This window comes from Bidens hawaiensis, unplaced genomic scaffold, assembly GCF_021521415.1.
Source record: "Bidens hawaiensis isolate Kalapana, Puna unplaced genomic scaffold, B.hawaiensis_p1.1 tig00015851_1, whole genome shotgun sequence".
Taxonomy (NCBI): domain Eukaryota; kingdom Viridiplantae; phylum Streptophyta; class Magnoliopsida; order Asterales; family Asteraceae; genus Bidens; species Bidens hawaiensis.
Window position 1 is genome coordinate 551,931 of NW_027492415.1, and position 14,306 is coordinate 566,236.

Genomic DNA, 14,306 nt, shown 5'->3' on the forward strand with positions numbered 1-14,306 from the left:
CGACAAGGGTTTTATTCGACCAAGTGTTTCTCCTTGGGGCGCGCAGTGTTGTTCGTAAAGAAGAAAGATGGAAGTATGAGGATGTGCATAGACTATTGTGAGTTGAACAAGATTACGGTGAAGAATAGATATCCTTTGCCCAGGATTTATGATCTGTTTGACCAACTGCAAGGTTCAAGTTGGTTCTCACGAATAGATCTTAGATCAGGGTATCATCAGCTGAAAGTGAAAGAGACCTACATCCCTAAAACAGCGTTCCGGATGCAGTATGGACACTACGAGTTCCTCGTGATGTCATTCGGTCTAATAAATGCTCCTACAGCATTTATGGATATGATGAATAGGGTGTGTCGGCCAATGTTGGATAAGTCAGTTATCGTCTTCATCGATGATATATTGATTTATTCAAAAAGCGAGTCTGATCATGCCGAGCATCTAAGGGAAGTATTGGAGAATCTGAATAAAGAGAAGTTGTATGCTAAATTTTCGAAATGCGCATTCTGGTTGCGAGAAGTGCAATTCCTAGGTCACGTGATCAATCTTGAAGGGATCACCGTGGACCCAACTAAGATTGAAGCGATAACGAATTGGAAGACTCCACAGAATCCTACTGATATACGAAGCTTCTTAGGGTTAGCTGGCTATTATATGAGATTCATCGAAGGTTTCTCCAAGATAGCCGCACCGTTAACCGGTATGACCCAAAAGTCGATAGTATTCAGTTGGGGTAAGTATCAAGAAGAAGCTTTTCAGAAGATAAAGAAAAGACTCACACAAGCTCTAATCCTTGTTTACCCGATGGTAACGAGGATTTGGTTGTTTGTACTGATGTTTTGCATCGTGGGTAAGGTTGCGTGCTGATGCGACGAGGAAGGGTGATAGCTTATGCGTCTAGACAATTGAAGGTCCATGAGAGTACCTATTCGACGCATGATTTGGAGCTAGCAGCAGTAGTGCATGCTCTCAAGATATGGAAGCATTATCTGTATGGTACTAAGTATACCATTTACATAGATCATAAAAGTTTAAAGTATTTCTTCGAGCAGAAAGAATTAAACATGAGGCAAAGAAGGTGGTCAGAATTGAAAAAGGATTACGACTGCGACATTAAGTATTATCCTGGTAAAGCTAATGTGGTCGCCGACACGCTAAGCCATAAGAATGAGGAAGTCATTGCAACAGTGAAGTCATACCAACTGATTATGAATTCAAGTCTTTTTGAAGAAATCATCAAACTGCAGTCAGAAGTTCTGGTAGATGAAGGACTAGTGAAGATTGAAAAGATTTTCGGTCAGCAAGACGAGCTGATGGAAAACACTCATGGTGTTAAGACTAGGTTTGACCGTATGTGGATTCCACGCCATGGAGATCTCAGAGGTCGAATCTTAGATGAAGCTCATAAGTCAATATACTCGATTCATCCAGGAGCTACTAAGATGTACCACGATTTGAAAAGAGATTATTGGTGGCCGGGAATGAAGAATGATGTAGTAGATTATGTCAGTAAGTGCTTAACTTGTTTACAAGTCAAAGCCGAACATCAGAAGCCTTATGGAAAGATGCAACCCTTAGAGATACCTAAATGGAAATGGGAACACATCACCATGGATTTCATAACTAAGCTACCTCGTACTGCTAAGCATCATGATACCATCTGGTGATTGTGGACTGTTTGACCAAGAGTGCTCACTTTCTGCCTATACGAGAGGGTATCTCGTCAGAGACGTTAGCAAGCTTGTTCATTAAAGAGGTTGTATCTAAGCATGGAGTGCCGTTTTTGATCGTGTCCGATAGAGATACACGGTTTACTTCGAGCTTTTGGAAGAAGTTCCATGAAGCTATGGGAACAAGACTGAAAATCAATATGGTGTATCATCCTCAAACAGATGGACAGTCTGAAAGGACGATCCAAACACTTGAGGATATGCTACGTGCTTGTGTTTTAGACTTTGGAGGAAGTTGGGATGATGATTTGCATCCAGCAGAGTTCTCTTATAACAACAACTACCATTCAAGTATTGGTATGCCACCGTTCGAGATGCTTTACGGTATACGATGTAGGACCCCTGTGTGTTGGGGAGAGATTGGTCAGAAAGAGATGGGAAGTTTAGAAGTTGTGCAAGAAACTTCTTCAAAGTTCGATCAAATCAAGGCAAGGATGAAAGCTGCTCAAGACAGACAAAACTCGTATGCTGACAAGCGGCGACGATCGATTGAGTTTAACGTTGGTGACAATGTGATGATCAAGGTCTCGCCTTGGAAAGGAATTATTCGTTTTAGGAAGAAAGGAAAGTTGAGTCCGAGGTACATTGGATCGTTTAAGATTATGGATCGTGTAGGTGAAGTGGCTTATAAGTTGGATTTGCCCGAAGAGTTAGAAGGAATTCATTCGACCTTCCATGTTTCTCATATGAGAAAATGTCTGGCTGATGACACATCGCACGTGCCATTAATGGGAATTAAGATTGATGAACAGTTAAACTACATTGAGCAACCAATCGAGATAGTTGACCGCAAGGAAAAGCAACTCCGACACAAGGTTATACCCTTAGTGAAAGTGATGGAAGCATCGCAAAGGATCGGACGCTACATGGGAAACCTAGGAAGAGATGCGCAAGTTTTATCCAGATTTATTTATGTAATAGTTAGGTTTCGGGAACGAAACCTCTTTAAGGAGGGAAGACTTGTAACATCCCGTTTTCTAGTTTTGGTTAATAAATGAAAGTATGAATTATTATGAGTCGGGCTAGTGTTGGGTTAAATGGATATGGGTTATGGACTTGGGTTATGAAGGAAAGAGGAAAAGACCATGGGCTTACGCCCATGATTCATAATTATAATTACCAAGAAATTCTCATTTACACACATTCCATACAACTCCCAAAACACACACTTAAGCTCTATCTCTAGTTTCTCTCTCTCTAGCCGAAATCACCAAGGAAAACCGATCTCGATCCAAGGTAATGATAGTATGATGTTGTATGAACTCTAACCCGCTAGATTTAGTCATGAAACGACGAGCCGACACCATTAAACCGTTAAAGTCACGAGATCCGGGTGGAATCGGGTATACACCGAACCTAAGATGAGCTTAGGGGTCGCCCTAGCTCAAATCTGGATCGAACGGGCCAAAAAACGGTGTAAAATGGGGAAAACCGCGTTTTTCCTGCCACCGCCCGGTTTTCCGGCACGGCGGCACCGGAAAGGCGGGTGCGGGTATTTAAGGATGTCAGAGAATTTTTCTGACATTCTCTGACAAAACTTAACCTTAATTCGTTACGGGAGAATAACGAATGAGCTTCAATTCGTTATGTGGTTCGTTACGGAAGAACCCTCGTTCGTTAGGCTAGTTCGTTAAGGAAGAATAACGAACTAGTGGAGCAATTTGCTATGATTGCCAGTTCGCTATGAAAGACCACTTCGCTATAAAGTTCAATTCGTTAAGATGGTCCATAAGTGGCGATTCGATATGATATAACGAATCAGAACTCCAATCGTTATAGAATTTTGATTCGTTAAAGAACTGAATAACGAATAAGATAACCGGGCTGCTCGACCCCAGCCAGGGGCTCTGCCCCTTGGACCCTGCTAGGGGCTGCCGCCCCTAGACCCCGCTGCCAGGGGCGCTGCCCCCGGATGCCCGTTCCTTGAGGGTTATTACTAGACTAGAAACGCGATGTGAGTAGGGATAGCTAATTGATACGTGTAATTGTTATACATTTAGTTGAGCACAGCTAAGGAAAGGAATAACAATTAACGACGAACGTAATCGAGTTCAGGTGAGTTTCTTGCCCCACTTCCCTGTTATGTTTTCGAGGCTGTGTGCATAATCGATGTGATAGTTAATACACTTACCTTAGGTGGTAAGTGTATGCCTTGTATGATTTATGTATGATGATTTCTTAATGGTGCGTGAACGATCTTCGGATATTGCATGTGCCGTCAAGTGGTAGTTAAAGGTATGATTGATATGTATGATGTATGAATGATGTATGTATGAATATATATGATATATGAATAATGTATGTATGATATGTTGATGGTACGTGAACACTCTTCGAAGATTTCACGTATTGTCAAGGAAAGTATGTAAGAACAGGTATGGTACAGTTGCGTAAAATAAAGGGACCAGACCCTAATAATATCTGTGAGGATAGGGACCAGACCCTAATAATATCTGTGAGGATAGGGACCAGACCCTTATAATATCTATGATGGTAGGGACCAGACCCTAATAATATCTGTGATGTTGGGGACCAGACCATTATAATATCTGTGAGGTTATAGGGCGGAAGGCTCTTTAAGTAGTATGGATAGTTATGTATATAAAGCAAGGTATGAATAACGTACACACCTTCGGGCTCGTGTGAAAGTATGATAATAGATTTTATGTTGTATGATTAACTAGAACTCACTCAGCGTAGCTGACTTTTAGTATGCACGCAGGTGAGTAGAATGAGGAAGATCGCTTGAGGGGAGGCACATGGCATGGACTTGAAGAAGCTGGCATCTCAACAAAATGTCATGTAATTTCAAAGACAATGTTTTATGTTAAATGATTTGGAATGCTCGTTAAGACAAGAAATATGGTTATGTAATGAAATGGTCTGAATGTATTTAATATTCCGCGAATGTTTTTAATTAACTCTGATATTTAAAATTGCGTTTATGAATAAATCCAATGTCCAATGTAGGGCACCGGAAACAGGGCCTTACATAGAAACTCACCTGAATCCTGTTTCTTTCTTCGCTAATTCGTAATCCATTCTTTAATTGAGTTCTGCTAACTGTATATGAGTTACACGTATCAATACTTGCCCTATTGTGTTAGATTACTTTTACTTAGATTTTATTTTTAAACCCTAGCATATTTGAATTTATGGTTTTCATTTACTTTAATATCTTTCTTTCTTGGTAATATTTCTTTCATTCCTTAGCATTCGAACCATCAAGGTATTCCAAAGTAATCGAGCCTTATTGTAAGCGAACTTAAATGTAAGCGATCATAAATGTAAGCGAACATAAATGTACGCGAACTTATGTGTAAGCGAACATATTTGTAAGCGAACTTATGTGTAAGCGAACATAACTGTAAGCGAACTTGGATTAAGCGAACTTGCATTAAGCGAACTTGCATGTAAGCGAACTTGCTGTAAGCGAACTGCTGTTGTTGAAGGTTCGTTGTATCGCCCAAAATGCACGTTTCGTGACCTTAATTCCCTTATTATGGTTCGGCCTTAGCCACAAACGTTCCCTTGGCCGTTTGTGGTCCAAACTTGACCCGAACGAACGTAAAGCTTGGATCTTTAAGGCTAAGATGCTCAAAACTAGATCTAGGGTTTCTTTAAATGAGTCGTACATAGTCGTAGGTTCGTTAAGTTCATTTCTAAAATCAAGTTTGCTACTTTATGGTTCGTTCATACCCGATCTACTCTACGTTTAAGTGTCAAAGAAAACCGTTCATAAAACGTAAACTTTAAAGATCAAGAACGTACCTTTATTCGTTTTAAAGCTACGGTTTTTTCTTGGTTATGAACCTTTATATTGTATTTAGCTTGTATATCAAAGATCTATCAAGATTCAACGTTTGTTTGATCTTGCTTCTCCCTCTCTCTCTCTCTCTCTCGGCCGTAAATAGCAAGGGATGTGTGTGTGTTTTGAGTGTGTAGAGAATAAGATGGAAATAATGAGGATTTAGGGTTTTAGGGAGGTTTAAGGGAGTATTTATACTCACTTAAGCCCATGGACCTAAGGTCCATCCCATTCTTTATTCCATCTTTAATTATCCAAGTCCATACTTCTTTCTTTTATTTAATCTTAATTAAAAATTAACACACGTTTCAAAAAATAAACTTTCTTTATTTAATGTTATAATTATTTAATATTATAAAATTTAGGATGTTACATTTTATAATGTGTAGTTTTATATATGTACAACCTAGGTGGTATTTCGAATTGTGTACGTGTAAATTTTATCTTGTGTTAGTATATTTGTATGCGGTATTTCGAATTGTGTATGTGTAAATTTTATTGTGTGTAGGATCAATTGTATACTGTGTAGGTGGTTTTACGAATTTGGTATAAAATTGAGAAATTATGACGAATGAATTAATCATATATTAAATATACAAAAAAAACAAGTTAAAAAAAACAGTTTATTAGTTATACTTGTAGAGAAATTGGTCAAACCCTTTTTTGATAGATAGAATTAGTTATATTATAAAATTATTTAGATTAAAAATAAAAAGATGTGTAACTTATCCCAAATAGTTGTTACTTTTCATATATGAAAAAAAAACTTGTACTAAAATGCCCCTTCAATTAAAATAAAATATAAAAAAAGAAAATTATGATTGGTTGCAATGACTTCTCGCACTAAAAACACTTATGAAATGAACCTAATTATATATATATATAACACTACGGAAACAATAAATTAAACGAAAATTTATTTAGAAGTTTAACGAGGTTAGGTTCGTTAAACAAGTGGAAACCACTATTGGTTTTTAAGTTATTTAGTTATTTAGTGGATATATATATATATATATATATATATATATATATATATATATATATATAATCATAATACAAAATAAAGAAATAAAATAATGCAAAACTTGGTCTTAGGAAGTCGAACCTGCGCCTCAGGTTGGTTCAACCTTTAAGGAAAGTGCACCAGCCAACTGTTCTAGTGTGTAACGTTTGATTATGATGAAACGATTAATACTTTAGCAATATCCCTTTTCAGTTAAAACTGACAGTGGGTTTTGATGAGGACGACAAATCGATCAATAACCCTCTAATGTTTACATGATCTGGTTACAAATTGAAGGATATCCGGAAGCTAGGGTTTTGGTTAAGAACTCGTACACAAATTGATCTAGAACTATTTGTTTGATGCGCTATTCATGTTCTATTCTTGGTTATAATGAATGGAATATCTAGTGGAGGTAACCACCGAAAACCACGGTTGGTATTTCACTTCTGAACAACTAGTGAGGTTATGCTTCCTCACCACCACTGGATCGACAAATCGCAACTGATCACCATCGTCTGCTCATCGTAACTTTATACACTCCTAGGCTCATAAATTTACATATAATTGGTTTAGGTTGCAGGTGGTGGTTAACATTATTGGAAGAAGAAGGTGGTGGTAGATGATAAATGGCGGTTGTGGTGGCACGTGGTGGTGGAAGATAATGGTGGTAGGGGCGATAGATTGTAAATAAGAAAGATGGAGGCTTATGATTAGCCTTTAATTTGGTTGGGAAGGAGGGGTTTCGTTTTTGGCGTAAATAGCCTCTACAAATTTTTAGAAAAAGCTAATAGTTTATTATGTTTCATAATTAGCCAATTACTAGGAAGAAAGACTAAAATGCTCTCATGTGCAATGCACTTGGGTTGACTTAACTAAAAAACTTAACAATCATTGATGTAAAGGACTAAAACTGTAACATCCCGTTTTCTGGTCGGTTAATAAACGAAAGTATGAGTTATTTTGAGTCGGGCTAGTGTTGGGTTAAATGGAATTGGGTTATGGACTTGGGTTATGAAGGAAAGAGGAAAAGACCATGGGCTTAAGCCCATGATCTATAATTATATAAGTCATTAATACCCAGTTATTTTCATTTCACACATATTTCATACACCTCCTAAAAAACACACTTAAGCTCTCTCTCTAGTCTCTCTCTCTCTCTCTCTAGCCGAACATAAAAGAAGAATCGATCCCGGCCTAAGGTAATGATAGTATGATGTTAAACCCGTTAATTATGGTCACGAAACGACGAGCCGACACCGTTAAACCGTTTAAGTCATGAGATCCGGATGGAATCGGGTATAAACCGAACCTAAGATGAGCTTAGGGATCACCCAAGCTCAGATCTGGATCGAACGGGACGAAAAACGGTGAAAAACGAGTTAAAACCCGTTTTTTCCGGCGACGGCGCCGGAAAAGGTAATACGAGGAAGGGAATGTCAGAGAATGCTTCTGACATTCTCTGACCTAACCCTAGTTTGCAAACGGGAACTTAACGAATTAAAAGGTGATTCGTTAGCTGATTCGTCTATGGGAGCATAACGAACTAGCTTCAGTTCGTGTTCAATTCGTTAAGGGAAAAGATAACGAATCACCCTTGATTCGTTATAGTCATTCGTTAAAGGAAATAACGAATTGGAAGGTCCAATTCGTTACATGGACTGATTCGCTACATGAACTTATTCGTCAAAGGACCAGTTCGTTATAAGGTCCAGTTCATTTAATAACCAATTCGTTAAAGGGTTCAATTCGTTACAAGGACTAGTTCGCTAAGATAAGCCAATTCGTTAAGAGTAATGTAACGAACTAGAATTTTAACAAAAGGACAGAATGGTCCCTGAACTTAGAAAAAGAATGATTTAATTACAAAGAAGCTCTTGAACTTTTAAGTAGCAAATTAATTAATGATTCAAAATGTTTATGTCCCTCGACCCCAGCCAAGGGCTCTGCCCCTTGGACCCTGCTAGGGGCTGCCGCCCCTAGACCCCGCTGCCATGGGTGCTGCCCCCGGACCCCGGTTCATTGAGGGTTTTAATTGGACTAGAAATACGATATGGATAGTGATGGTAATTAATATGCGTAATTGTTATACAGTTAGTCGTGCACAGCTAAAGAGGGGAATAACCGTAAACGGTGAACGCAACCGCATTGAGGTGAGTTTCTAGCCCCACTTCCTTGTTATGTTTTCAGGGCTGTGTGCATACTCGATGCGATAGTCAATACACGTACCTTAGGTGGTAAGTGTGTGCCTTGATTTATGTATGATGATTGCTTGACGGTGCGTGAACGATCTTCGGATATTGCATGTGCCGTCAAGTGGTAGTTAAAGGTATGATCGATATGTATGATGTATGAATGATGTATGTATGAATATATATGATGTATGAATAATGTATGTATGATATGTTGATAGCACGTGAACGCTCTTCGGAGATTGCACGTATTGTCAAGGAAAGTATGTAAAGGACAAGTATGTTATAGTAGTACGAATGTAGGGAACCAAACCTAATAGTATCGGCGAATGTAGGGCCGACCCTAAATAGTATCGGCGAATGTAGGGAACCGACCCTAATAGTATCGGCGAATGTAGGGAACCGACCCTAATAATATCGGGGAAGTTAATAGGGTGAAATGCCCTTAAAAACGTATATGTACGAATGTGAGTATTACGTAAGTATGAAAGAAAGGATAAAAGTACGAATGTATGTAAGCATGTAAGTAAATATAAAGGTATGTACCTTCAGGTGCATATGTCAGTAGGTGAATTTATTGAATGTCGTCTGTTTAACTATAACTCACTCAGCGTAGCTGACTTTTAGTATGCTCGCAGGTGAGTAGAATGAGGCAACTTGCTTGAGGGGAAGCACATGGCATGGATTTGAAGACACTGGCATCTCAATGAAGTGCTATGTTATGATATTTAAAAGACAATGTTTTATGTTTAAATAATTTGAATCTCGTTAAGACAAGGATGAATGGTCATGCAATGTAATGGTTTGAATGGTTTAATATTCCGCGAATGTTTATATTAACTCTGGTATTATGAACTGTGTTTATGAATAAATTCAATGTTCAAATGTGAGGCACCGGTAACGGGGCCTTACAAAAATGAGACAAAAATCCATATGAAAATTAAGAGGATAAAGAGTGATTTTCCCTTCATTTGAGCTATTTGAGTATCCAATTTCACTAGTTTCTTAAACTAGGGTTTATGTTCTTACTTAAAGGATAGAGAGTGCAACTCATTTTCATGAATGACCAATTCCATAATTTAACTAATTCAAAATGACAAAATTTTAATTTGTTCTTGATTTTAGCTGTTTAATTACCCAATTTCACCAAGTTCTTAAACTAGGGTTTATGTTCTGACTTTTGGGGTTGGATTTATTATTATTTTTTAAATGAGAGTTAAATATATTATTTGTCGTTTATACATTCAAGTTTTTAGGAAGAAAAGACCTAGTTCCGGGTTCAAGTCCAATAAATCCGAACACCAGGGGTGAGCAGAAAACCGAATTAACCTAACCGAAAGCGAATAACCAAAAAAACCGAACCGAAAAAACCGAGACGAAGCATTAACCGACGGTTAATTTTTTAGTTTTTCAAAAAACCGATTTTTGGATTTAGTTTCGGTTATCCATTTAAAAAAAAACGAAAAAAACTGAACCGAACTGATTAATCGACCCTATGTTTTCTGCGTTTTTTTAAGATGTTATGGCCGGAAAGAAAACACCAAAAGAATCTACCATTGACAATGATGGATATTATGAAGATGATTGAGATTGAGTCTAACTTTGAAGATGAATAAGATAATGAGTGAAAATTCGGGCCAAACTTTTTTTGATTAAAAACTTTGTTGAATTTTAAACTCTACTACTTAAACAACTTTGTATTTGTTTGGTTTCACGTAACACATGCTTATTTTTGTATTTTGAATTCAATATATATGAGGTATTCTATTTTTTTGAATTCATTTTTTTTTGTAATTTCTACTCACAATAAGAAAAACCAAAAATAACCGAATTCCGATCGGTTGGTATTCTAAAATAACCGATAGCTTAGGTTTCGGTTTGGGTTTCACCCGATAACCGAACCGTGCTCACCACTACTGAACACTTGCTTAACAAACTTTAATTTAAAAAATCACCTGTCTTACGTAAGTAAATTAATCCAAAACATTTATAAGTTAAGTAATAGTTATTGTAACCAAGTTTTAACAATGAAACCGGATTTCAGCTTTTTTGTCACTCGTTTTACTTAGTTTTCGTTAAACTTAAATTTCCACTAGTTTTCATTTAAAACCCCAAATACGAACCAAATCCATGATTCTTTCTACTTTTTATCATTGTTATTTCTATTCCATTCTAAACTTAGATATTACATCTAGGGTTACTCATTAAACGTGTCATTTCGCTACTTCTGCTTAAAGTTGTTTTTGCTCATTTTCTCTGGCAAACACTTTAAGGTGAGTATTTCCTAGCCTCATTTTAATGTTTTAAATGTTTTTGGGTGTAGCATGTGTCTACATTACAAACTCAACCGCTTCCATTATTTATATATTTAAACACGATTCATATTAGTATAATTATGTGATATAGTTACTTATTGTTTTTTACTTTACATGTTTTTTTTACTAGAATCTATTTTATGATTGATGGATATAGACCCACAAATGCAAATGCCATAGAGGGATGGCATTTAAGACGTGCCTACGCCTCCTAGTAGATTGACTTAATGTAAAGAGTGAACAAAAGTTTTCATTATGTATCGCATTTTACTTTATGTTTTGGTTTTTGCATATGATATATGATTCACGAATTTTATTTATAATATATTGTATTAAAATTATGATTTCTCACCAACCTTGTGTTGACAAATCTTTTCTACATGTTGCAGGTTAAGATGCTCAAGACATGAAGAATGCATAGAACGGACTTTAGGGTTTTATTTAATAAAAGAGACTTGAAATATTGTTTTGTGTAGGATTATTTGTTCTGAATTGATGTTTTGTGATGAATGTTTTAATAATATGACTTTTATAAATATTGTCTCTTTAATTAGTGTCGTGTGCAATGAACAATTGTTTCGCCCTGACATATTCCGATGTTGGTTGGGGTGTTGCTACTTGGTAGCCCCATCCCAGCTACCTAAGCTCCGATCATCTTCTCTGGCGAAACCTGCAACTTCTGGCGGCACACATATTTCCAGATTTCTCACTTGCAACGATCTGCATCACCTTGTTTCATATCTGCAATCGTTTCAAACAAAGGGGACTTCAGATCTTCATATAGATTCCAGATCTACACCTCCTAATTACATATTCATCTTTAGAGTCTGACCCCACTTTACAGTGTGGCTATCTATCATAGATCTTCTAGTGCTCGTACATATTTTGGCGGAGTTGAAGCTTTTAATCACTGTTGCCAAAAATGATATAGTGGCGGTGGAGACAAAGACAACTGGAAAAGATAACTTTCGTGATAAATGGAGTTTCTCTCGTAGCTACAGTTGCCGAAAATGGAGATTAAGTTGGGGTTGTGGGGACTCGAAATGAAGATGAAACATGGGATGGGTTTGTTGGTACTTTTATTAGGTTTTGATTAATTGATTATCATTCTTATATTAGGTTTAGACAAGAAAATACGACTTTGGCCCTGATTTTAATAGAAGTAACTGACGTTAACTTGTGGTTTGTTCCGGTTGCAAAAAAAAAGTGCAGACTATGGGGGTGATATCCGCAAAAGATCCACCATGATGTTGATTCCTACAAAATGGTGTAGACTACATGTAACACCCTTGGAAAACACAACATCGTCTTATTCTTAGGCTATCCACATCGGCCGTGGACAAGAGAGATCCTTGGTTCATAAGTAAATGTCTTGCCTCTTCAATCACCAACGCGTTTTGGGCAACCAAAACCAAATCCGTGAGCTCTTCGTGGGCAGAGCGGACAATATTGGTGGTGCGAGGGGCGGGGTGTTACAGGTGGTATCGATTGGTATCAGAGCCGAAGATTTAAGATAGGTCGTTAGTGGTGCTTTAGTAGCATGTTTAGGAACCCCATACATGCTTATTTGTTTATCTGATGTGTTCTATTTGATTGTTTACAGCTTACGTAATTACTTGTTAGATTAAATACTTATTTAACTGCTTAGCTAATTGTTTATTTTATCATCGTGTACACACAACTCCGGAGCTATGCTTCACTTTCAAAATATTTTATGACTCCGAGACTACCTCTCATTCTAAAAATATTTTTATAACTCTGAGGCTACGCCTCAACCTCAAAATATTTCTATTTAATTTTATTAAATTGCCTTTTATTGTCGGAATTTTTTTTGAGAATTTCCTAACTTTGTATTTGCTCTTTTTCGATTAGAACTAGGTAGTGTGACAAGATTCCCCGCCATTGTGGGAATTGTCATGCGACCGACACTTTAAGCGTTTAACGTAACCGGCTAAACGGTTACACCCTTTATTGTGTTTAATTGTTTTTAAAATGTCTAGTCGGGTGTAAAACCCATGGGACGCCATGGACACGCCAACTGTACATTTGAACAATTTGTTATATTTGCGATATTTTGTTGGAACCTTATCATCCGTAGTGATACACGATATGTTTCAATTACTTGTGTTTGAGTTCGTTTATTCGTTATTTAGTTTGGTCGGTCAAATCGCCACGTAACGCTCATGGGCCGACAAACTTAATTGATACATTAAATTCGTTAATTAAGTTGGGCCATTCAAATTGCCATGTAACGCTCATGGGTGGCCAACTCACCCATTTGTTTTGGTTTTGGTATGCTAATAACTTGGGGAAACAAAATGTCATGGAAAGCTCATGGGAAACCCAACACATCGAAGAACATTCGTTATTTGTTTATTTGATTTTATACGAAACGATTTATGATTTGATTTAGTTATTTAATTATTATATTATTCAGTTACTCAATTATTTACTTATTAAATCACTTTTGGAATCAAGATCTATTGATTCGAACTATTCATATGCTAAAAAAACATTTTTTTATTCTCCTGATCGGATACAAATTCTTCATTCATCTAGACTGATTATCACGAGCCAAACAAAATAGTTTACAATATATTATTGAAATTGGTTTTCACCTATCCATCTTATCACGTTATTATATTATCCAAATATCCAGTAAACTAAATAATATTTTTGCACAATTTATTAATCGAATGACTTTCTTATACTCATGGCATCATATACATGAACTATTAAACATATTTCAAGCATTCAACCTCAAATTCTAATTTGTTAAAAACATATTAAACTTTGATAAAACTTTCCTCTCATCAAATCAACTCATCGATTATCGGTTTAGATTCTAACTTATCCTTAAGTTATAAATAAACATCAGCATAACATATCTAAGTTTCGTTTTACACAATAACTCATATGAAATCTACACAACTATCCAAACCTTAAATCACATATATATTAATCATAGAATGTTTTCTCAGAATTAAACTACATCAATCATTTAACTTCCATAACCACCTCATGACCACATGTTTAGTCAAGGAGATAGCTCATGCGATCTCTAAAATATAAACTAAATTTACAAAATATAAATTCAATCAACTAAATCTTGTCCATTAAACTAATTGTTGATAATTTTGATTCATCTACCCATATTCATTCTCATAATAGCAACAATAACAAACGCAAGTCCTAACATCAACTATATGTCATTAATCAAATTAACAATTTATCTCAGCAAAATCATAGCGACTCAAACAATAA